This window comes from Cryptomeria japonica, chromosome 9 (genome assembly GCF_030272615.1).
Source record: "Cryptomeria japonica chromosome 9, Sugi_1.0, whole genome shotgun sequence".
Lineage (NCBI taxonomy): Eukaryota > Viridiplantae > Streptophyta > Pinopsida > Cupressales > Cupressaceae > Cryptomeria > Cryptomeria japonica.
This window is the reverse complement of record NC_081413.1, coordinates 156313307-156319794: the sequence shown is the minus strand read 5'-3', so window position 1 is coordinate 156319794 and position 6488 is coordinate 156313307.

Below are 6488 nucleotides of genomic sequence, written 5' to 3'. Positions count from 1 at the left end.
CAATGTGGCAGTGAATGTAAGCTCTGACATCTTCAACATATACAACTCCTTCTAGGACACAAGAAAAAGCTCCAACCGAATCATCCAAGGTGGCAATGTGCGAACACCCTTTGAAAACCGGCCTAGGACGGTCCTTTACCTCAACAACAGTAGGATTTGCAATAAAAGTAGGTGCAGAGGATGATCCTACTTCCATGATGAAAGATAAAATCGATAAGCACCTAAGAAATAGTTGTCGGTGAAACCCTAAAGAACTCTTTAGATCACTGGTGAAATCGCTCAAGAAGATATCGATTGCATTGAATTGCCTTATACTTGCTCTGATACCAATTGTTGGAATCCAAGAACACTGAGAGGGGGGTGAATCAATGTTCTACCAGAATGATCAATTTTAACCTTATTAAAACATGCATTCACCAACCGGTAAACTGGTACATATAAGATTGAAAGAAGTAAAGCAATCAACAAGCCAATCACACAATTCAATATCATAGCACTGAGAAATATATGTGGAAAACCTCAAAGAGGAAAAACCATGGCAGGATTTGTGACCAACAATATCAATCCACTGGCCATATGAAAAGATATTAAAAAATATGGGGGCCTTCACTTGCAGGAAGGCTTACAACCTAGAGCACACTACTCATCACAAAAGAAGTCTCACTGACTACATACAGATCCAGACTACAATCCAAAAGAATGAGTTAACTGCAATTCTAACATTTCCTATGCCTGAATACAATTCCAATTCAAGCTCTGTTTGTTCTGGTCTGAAACTCTAAACCCTTACTGGAATAGCCTCTTACATAAATGTCCTCACATACATGATCTCTCTCACATATATTGCATATCCTTACATAAAAAAATGATCTAATCAACTGACCTATATACCCTTACAATCCTTCATGCCTTATGTCGGCTTACATAGATAATTACAAAGTGAATATACATGTCGTCTCAATTACATATATACGTAAGTATCAAAATCAATTGTCGATTGCCAAATATTCCAAAATGATGTCGGCCTTCTATACTTGTATCCTGAATGTGAATCATGTCGACTTGCAATGCCGGTACAAAAAGAATTCCTCCTACCAGTGAAGATACCTGCCGGTGCCGGTGAAGTGTTTGTCGGTAATCAACCAAACCAAAATATGAAAGCCGGAACATGTTGCAATCAATGACAACATATTGAAACCAATCAAATGAGTGTCAATTGCCAACTGAGGTTGGAAACCTATCTTTTCATTAGAAAATTGTGATTCCTCATGACTTTCAAGACTTTGTTGCACACACCCTAAAACTTGTCCATTGCATCCATCTCCAGGATCAAGAGAGGGTTCACTCTTAGGTGGAACTGGATTGAAGTTTAAAGCGGCCCAATCAATTTCAAGACATGTTTTAGCATAAATTTTTTGAGTATCAAATTCAATCATCTTAGATTTTCTACAAAAAGAAGGTGTGAAATCTAATGACCCCCAATCATCCTCCAAGAGTTCTTCTTTAGGAACTTCTTTAGTAGGAGATGGTGTATTTATTTGAATTGGAGAGAGTATTGTAGGAACTAACAAAGAAAGTTGTGCTTCAATTTTTATGTTCTCATCAGTTTCCAAAGCAAACACCTCATTATTATACGTGTAAGGCACGACATGATAATTAGGAACAATTTTAGGGTTCTCAGCAATATGAATGACATTGATTTGATCTTTGCTAGGCTCTTCATTTTCAGGAGAGAGCATTAGAAACATTATAATGATGGGAAATCGGATCATCCTCTTTCTCTAAGGTATCTTTGTGGTCAAGACCAACATTAGGAGAGGGGCTATCATATGTAATTAATGCTTCCTGTCTAGGGTGAAGATCATGAAAAGAAGGTATGGTATTGCTAGGAAAGGTAGCTACAATATCATCCTCTTGCACTAAATAACCCTTATTAGGGAGGTAAATTCTAGGAGAAGGATGAACCTCATTCTCCACAGCACCCTCTTTAGGAGGGAAATCTTTGAAAGAAGTGTTCATATTCTCTTCTTGCACCAATGTACCCTTATTGGTAGGACCAATTTTAGGAGAGGGTAGATCATAGCTATGAATGAAAGGGAGAACTAAGTTATCATTATATGCATGAAAGAGAACATCATGAGCATGTTTAATGTAACTTGAAATTGAACTAGCAAAATAAGATAAGAACTCCATATGCTCTTATGATCAAACAAGAAATGCATATGTCATGTAATAAAGTAATGTTCACTCAATATATGCATGGAAAATTGAATAAAGGAGGGAAAATTTGAATTTCAATTTTGAAAATTTTAGATTAAACAATGCAAAATTTTGTGAAAGTGATTGATTAACCAATTAACTAAGCAATTTGATTTGTGAATTTTGAAAATAATAGCATCTAGATCATAGCATGTAACATATCATAAAGATCGTATCTGAAAATGGATTTGAAAAATTATGCAACCCAAAAATCAAATTAATAAATTAGGGTTTTTGTGAATTAAACCTCTTCATTTATGTAATTTAATTAAAATAAGATCTATGAATGCAAAATTGAATTTGAAATTGCATGAATAAACATATCTACAATAATTAATCCAAATTAAAACACCCCACAAGCTCAATTTTAAATTTAAAAATTAGGGTTTTTGTGAAATTAACCTCTAAATTTTTAAAATTTAATTGGAAATTAAACTTGCAAGTGAAAATTTGAATTTGAAATGCACAAAGAACTCAAACTTGAGAACATAAATTAGAAATTAAGGTGTAAGACGTTGGCCTCACCAAAATATAATGTGGTGAAAATTTAGGGTTTCTTCCACAAGATGTAGTAAAACCACTAATTTTACTTAGGGACCAATTACATTCAAAAGAGGGTTAAAATCCAATAGATTTAGTCACAAACCAACAAGGATTAGGAATAAAGACTAATTGGATTAAAGGAACGAATTTGTTTAACCTCTTTTGTTAGTTGAATTGTTGAAATTAGGGTAAAGTGTTGGAAATGAGAATGAAAATATAGAAATAGTGAGCTATAGTTGTTGGATTGAGCCACACACTTGGATTTGAGAAATATAACCAGACTCAGATCTGATCCCTGAAGGAGCTTCTAAATTGTCGGGACCATGGTGGTGGTCGCCTTGGTCCTCTGCACTTTGTGCACACCAAAGGGGGATTGATTTGTCACTATAAATAATGCTTATTCTGAAGATCATAGCTTCGTATGTGTTTCCTACACACCGAAAGAAGGAGAACTAAGTTGGGAATAGTGGTTTGCCTAAGTCAAACCCCAGTTTAGGAATTAACCTTGATTGAAATACTGAAATAAATAATGGAAAGATATACCTTAGATCTGCAATGACTGATAATGATGCTTTACTTCTTGAATGTAATCACATATGTTGTATAAAATGGTATGAACGTGACAAAACTCTAATCACACACACATGTTTGCATATGAATGATGTAACGTTGCTCCAAAATTGATGATTGAAGAATATGCAACCTTGAAGACCTCTAGAAACACTTAATGATGAATACTTCAATGCTTGAACTCTCGAATGCTTGAATGCTTGATGCCTTGTGATTATAATTTTGTTGTTATCCCATATCAAAATGAGAGAGGAAGTCCTCCTTATATACTTGCCTATTGGAAAAACAAATCTTTTTTTTTTCGATAAGGGCCAACATGGAGATCACATGCCCTCCAACTCATTATGACAGTTGTGAGGGGCCAAATTGGGGTCCTATTTGGGAGGACCAATGTGCCACGCCCTGGTCCTACCCCATTTTAGGACCAAAGGGCCATTTAAGGTGTAAGGTGAAAATAAGGCTTGCTTTGCATGATATAAGTATAATTAGGTCTTAATTAAGCATTGGGGTACAAACACTAAGGCGAGGGCCCCAAATGTGGACCAAATTGTAAGGGAGTACAATTTAGGATGCTATAGATACGTATCTACAGTGACAAGGTTTCAAGAGAGGCAATGCAGATAACAATTTGTATATAAAATCAAAAGGTGATCAATTGTTGATTGTTGTGAAACATGTTGATGACATTATCCTTAGAGGTAGCAGTGTTGTCATGTGTCAGGAGTTCTAGGATTCAATGCAAAAGGAGTTTGAGATGTCAATGCTTGGTGAGCTATCATTCTTTCTTAGTTTATAGATTTCTTAGTAAGAAAAATGTATATTTATTTTCCAAACCAAATACATAAAGGAAACGTTGAGAAAGTTTAAGATGGAATAGTGCAATCTGGTAAGTACACCTATGGTTACTAAATGTAAGTTGAGCAAGGATGATGATAATGCTCCATCAAATTAGATCCCATATAGGTCAATGATTGGCAGTTTGTTATATGTGACCGCATCCATACCATATATCTTATAGGTAGTCAATATGGTTGCTAGGTTTTACAAAACATCTACGAAACAAATGTTAAGGTAATAAAAAGGATTTTTCAATATCTAAAAGCAACAAAAGATTTTGGTTTATGGTATCCAATGAGTGAGAAGTTCAATTTGATTGGGTACGCTAATGTAGATTAGGGGTCAGATGTAGTACAAGTGGAGGAGCATTCTTTCTTAGTGATAGTCTTGTGCCATGGTTGAGCAAAAAGTAGGACTCAATGTCCCTATCTACAACTGAAGTAGGGTACATTCTAGCAATTTCCTATTGCACTCAAGTATAATGGATGAAGCAAAATTTAAAGAAGATGAAAGTAGAATTTGATGCGCCTATTTCAATTCTTTGTGACAACACAAGTGAAATAAATATTTCAAAGAATTTGGTGATGCATTCAATAACTAAACATATTGCAATTAAGTATCATTTTTTGAGAGAGAAGGTAGCAACCAAATAGGTGAAGATGGAGTATGTTAAGACCAAGGAGTAGATTGTAGACATTTCCACAAAACCTTTGTCTAAGGATAGTTTTGAGTATCTCTATTAAAATTTGGGAGTGGTTTCTCCCTCCTCTTGAATTAAAAGGAAGTACAATTTGAGGGGGGGGGGGGGTTTATACTCTTGCCACAAGTAGACTTGGTTATCTTGTAGAGAGTTTCAAAACATGTTTGAGTAGGAATGGAAAGATCAGATGAGTTGATGAGTGTTTGTGTAAATAAGGTATTGTACGTAGTGATAACCTCACGTAGGTCCTTATTACACATATCACTTAAGTTTACTTAGTGATCACTTTACACTTTAGGAGCATCTCCACTTTAGGTGGTTTCATCATGTTATCACTTATCCACCTCAAGTGTCCACCTTTAGTGGACATATCACACTATCACTTTTCCACCTTATGGGGAGTGCATGACATAGTGCATAGTGTTGGTGTGACTAAGGTGTTGTACCTAGTGATAACCTCACCTACGTCCTTATTACACATATCACTTAAGTTTACTTGGTGATTACTTCTACACTTTAAGAGCATCTCTGCTTTAGATGGTTTTATCGTGTTATCATTTTTCCACCTTAAGTGGATCTTCCACCTTTAGTGGTCTTATCACACTATCACTTTTCCACCTTATGTGGGTGATAGGTTGTGCATTGCATAGTATGACGACACTTGTCAACATCTTGTTTATTCACCTTGCCTATACATGCAAGGTTCATTATGTACATTTGTATGTACATTAGCAATATCATCATCTTGAATTGTGATGCAATCTTCTTGCCATTCTCTTGTGGAAGTTATTTTGTCTTTCTTTGATCCTGGGGATGTTGTAGAGTCACCTAAAACTTTTAACAATGAGATGTGGACTCAGGGAAGTCTATCGAGAAGAAATGAATCTAGATTGTCATGTCGATCTTTTCTATTGATGTTAAAGGAGAGAATGAATCTCAAAATTCTTCAAATGCTCAAAAGCTTCATATGTTTTAGATAGGGAGAGAACCTGATCCTGACACACTAGATTTGTGTCGATGGGACATCAACATTTTGTTGTTTGCCATCAATGATAAATGGGCATATTGTTGAACATATTTTATCAATGATGTCAAAGTAGTGTTGTCTTTAATGTCAAAGGTGCGTCAAAGAGGATTCAAGAGGTTGTGAATATTGATAAGTTCTATCATTGATGTCAATGTATCCAAAATATTGAAGCATGTATAATATTGTCATGTCATATCTGAGCATTTTGAGTTGCGAAAGTACATTGGCTAGATATGGTAGAGGAATCAATTGAGGTATATTTGTAGTATGATCCTGCATCCATTCCAGTCAATAGAGGTGATTCAAAAGTGTGATTCAGGAGTGTGATCTAGAAGTGTACAAGGTAAGTTATCTACATAGTGAGGTTGCTCTAGTAACTTGTTTTGTTATACATTCCTTCACAATTGAGAATTATAATCATCAGTTTGAAGACATAGTATGTCACACACGATCCATCATAATCTATAGTTTTTGGATGGCATATTTTGTGGTTAGTGAGTTTGAAGTGACAGATTGCTCATCATGCTAGTTAATCAGGTGGGTTGTTGTTCT